Below are 3,832 nucleotides of genomic sequence, written 5' to 3'. Positions count from 1 at the left end.
ACCTTTCTGGGCGTTTAACGCCAGAAAGGGGCACCAAACTGGCGTTAAACGCCAGTAAAGGTATAAAACCTGGCGTTAAACGCCAGGAATGGGCACCAGCCCGGCGTTTAACGCCAGAATTGGCCCAAAACGTGGATTTTGGTGCCAATTGGTGCAGGGATGCCTTTTCCTTGACACTACAGGATCTGTGGACCCCACAGGACCCTACCACAGGATCTGTGGACCCCACAGGACCTACCATCACTCTCTCTCTTCTTCCCCCATTCACCAATCACCTCAACACCTCTTCCCCAAAACCCCTCACCTATCAAATCCCATCTTTCTCTTCACCACTCACATCCATCCTTCATAAAACCCCCCAACCTCACACTTCAAATTCAAACCACTTTCCCTCCCAAACCCACCCTCAAATGACCGAACTTTCATCCCCTCTCTCCTATATAAACCCCTCTTTACACCCTTCATTTCCACACAACCTAAACACCACTTCTCTACCCCTTTGGCCGAATACACCTCCATCTCCCTCTTCCTCATTTCTTCTTCTTCTACCCCCTTCTTTCTTCTTTTGCTCGAGGACGAGCAAACATTTTAAGTTTGGTGTGGTAAAAGCGTTGCTTTTTTTTCGTTTTTCCATAACCATTATGGCACCAAAGGCTGGAGAAACCTCTAAAAAGAGGAAAGGGAAGGCAAAGGCTTCCACCTCCGAGTCATGGGAGATGGATAGATTCCTCTCAAAGGTGCATCAAGACCACTTCTATGAAGTTGTGGCCTTGAAGAAGGTGATCCCCGAAGTCCCTTTTTCACTCAAAAAGGGTGAATATCCGGAGATCCGCCATGAGATCCGAAGAAGAGGTTGGGAAGTACTTACCAACCCCATTCAACAAGTCGGAATCTTGATGGTTCAAGAGTTCTATGCCAATGCATGGATCACCAAGAACCATGACCAAAGTGTGAACCCGAATCCAAAGAATTATCTTACTAGGTTCGGGGGAAATACTTGGATTTCAGTCCGGAGAGTGTGAGGATGGCGTTCAACTTGCCCATGATGCAAGGAGATGAGCATCCTTACACTAGAAGGGTCAACTTTGATCAAAGTTGGACCAAGTCCTCACAGTCATATGTGAAGAGGGCGCACAATGGAGGCAAGACTCAAGAGGAAAGCCGGTTCAATTAAGAAGGCATGACCTCAAGCCGTAGCTAGAGGATGGTTAGAGTTCATACAACGCTCAATCATTCCCCTAAGCAACCGGTCCGAAGTGACCATAGACCGGGCCATCATGATCCATAGTATCATGATTGGAGAAGAAATAGAGGTTCATGAGGTTATAGCTCAAGAACTCTATAAAGTGGCGGACAAGACCTCCACTGTGGCAAGGTTAGCCTTTCCTCATCTCATTTGTCACCTCTGTTATTCAGTTGGAGTGACATAGAGGGAGACACCCCCATTGATGAGGACAAGCCCATCACTAAACAAAGGATGGAGTACACAAGGGAATTGAGTTCCAACATGGGACAACTAAGGGTGGAGCACCAAGAACACTCCATCATCCTTCATGAGATTAGAGAAGATCAAAGAATCATGAGGGAGGAACAACAAAGACAAGGAAGAGACATTGGAGCTCAAGCACTCCATAGGACCTTCAAAAGCAAGGAAGAGCCGCCATCACTAAGGTGGACCCATTCCTTGATTTCCTTGTTCTTTATCTCTCTGTTTTTCGAATTCTATGCTTTATGTTATCCATGTTTGTGTCTTATGATCATTAGTGTCTTAGTGTCTATGCCTTAAAGTTATGAATGTCCTATGAATCCATCACCTTTCTTGAATAAAAATGTGCTTAATTGAAAAAGGAAGAATTGCATGAATTTTGAATTTTATAATAGTTTAATTATTTTGATGTGGTGGCAATATTTTTGTTCTCTGAATGTATGCTTAAACAGTGCATATGTATCTTGAATTTGTGGTTCATGAATGTTGGCTCTTGAAAGAATGATGAAAAGGAGACATGTTACTGAGGATCTGAAAAATCAATAAAATGATTCTTGAAGCAAGAAAAAGCTATTCAAAAAAAAAAAAAAAAAAAAAATCGAAAAAAAAAAAAAAGAAAGAAAAAGAAAGAATAAGAGTTGTGATCCAAGGTAAATAAGAGTGTGCTTAAGAACCCTGGACACCTCTAATTGGGGACTTTAGCAAAGCTGAGTCACAATCTGAAAAGGTTCACCCAATTATGTGTCTGTGGCATGTATGTATCCGGTGGTAATACTGGAAGACAGAGTGCTTTGGGCCACAGCCAAGACTCAATAAATAGCTATGTTCAAGAATCATCATACTTCACTAGGAGAATCATTAACACTATCTGGACTCTGAGTTCCTAAAGAAGCCAACCATTCTGGATTTCAAAGGAGAGATTGAGATGCCAAAACTGTTCAGAAGCAAAAAGTTAAAAGCCCCGCTCATCTAATTAATACTGATCTTCACAGATGTTTTTGGAATTCATTGCATATTCTCTTCTTTTATCTTATTGATTTTCAGTTGCTTGAGGACAAGCAACAATTTAAGTTTGGTGTTGTGATGAGCGGATAATTTGTATACTTTTGGCATTGTTTTTAGTATGTTTTTGATATCTTTTAGTTAGATTTTAGTTTTTATTAGTTTTTATTTAAAATTCACTTTTCTGGACTTTACTATGAGTTTGTGTGTTTTTCTGTGATTTCAGGTATTTTCTGGCTGAAATTGAGGGACTTGAGCAAAAATCTGATTCAGAGACCAAAAAGGACTGCAGATGCTGTTGGATTCTGACCTCCCTGCACTCGAAGTAGATTTTCTGGAGCTACAGAAGCCCAATTGGCGCGCTCTCAACGGCGTTGGAAAGTAGACATCCAGGGCTTTCCAGCAATATATAATAGTCCATACTTTATCCAAGATTTGATGGCCCAAACCCGCGAAGCAATCCGGCCTCAGAAATTCCAGCGTTAAACGCCGGAACAGGATTAAAAGTTGGAGTTAAACGCCCAAACTGGCATGGGAGCTGGCGTTTAACTCCAGAAAACGTCTCTACACGAATTTCCTTGATTGCTCAGCCCAAGCACACACCAAGTGGGCCCGGAAGTGGATTTTTATGTCATTTACTCATCTATGTAATAGTTTTCTATAAGTAGGACCTTTTACTATTGAGTCAGAGAGTCTAGAGAGACGACATCTGAGTAGCTATCTTTGTTTTATGCTATCTTAGACCTTGGGAGGCTGGCCATTCGGCCATGCCTAACCTTTGTTCTTATGTATTTTCAACGGTGGAGTTTCTACACACCATAGATTAAGGGTGTGGAGCTCTGCTGTACCTCGAGTATTAATGCAATTACTATTGTTCTTCCATTCAACTCCGCTTGTTCTTTATCTAAGATATCACTTGTTCTTCAACCTATGAACAAGATGACTGACAACCATTCTTGTTCTACAAGCATTCAAGGCTTTAGTGAATATCTCTTGGATTTCTGATTGCATGATGCATGGTTGATCGCCTGACAACCGAGTGCTCGTCTGACAAACGAGCCAGCCATTCCATGAGATCAGAGTCTTCGTGGTATAGGCAAGAACTGATGGCGGCATTCAAGAGAATCCGGAAGGTCTAACCTTGTCTGTGGTGTTCTGAGTAGGATTCAATGACTGAATGACTGTGACGTGCTTCAAACCTGTAACCTACTGGGCGTTAGTGACAGACGCAAAAGAGTGATTCTATTCCGGTAGGGGAGGGAACCAAACCGGTGATTGGCGGCACTGTGACAGAGTGCTCTGCATTAGCTTTCACTGCGCGGATGGGAGGTAGCTGCTGACAAC

Source organism: Arachis stenosperma, chromosome 9 (genome assembly GCF_014773155.1).
Source record: "Arachis stenosperma cultivar V10309 chromosome 9, arast.V10309.gnm1.PFL2, whole genome shotgun sequence".
NCBI classification, from domain to species: domain Eukaryota; kingdom Viridiplantae; phylum Streptophyta; class Magnoliopsida; order Fabales; family Fabaceae; genus Arachis; species Arachis stenosperma.
This window is presented reverse-complemented; position numbering follows the sequence as displayed.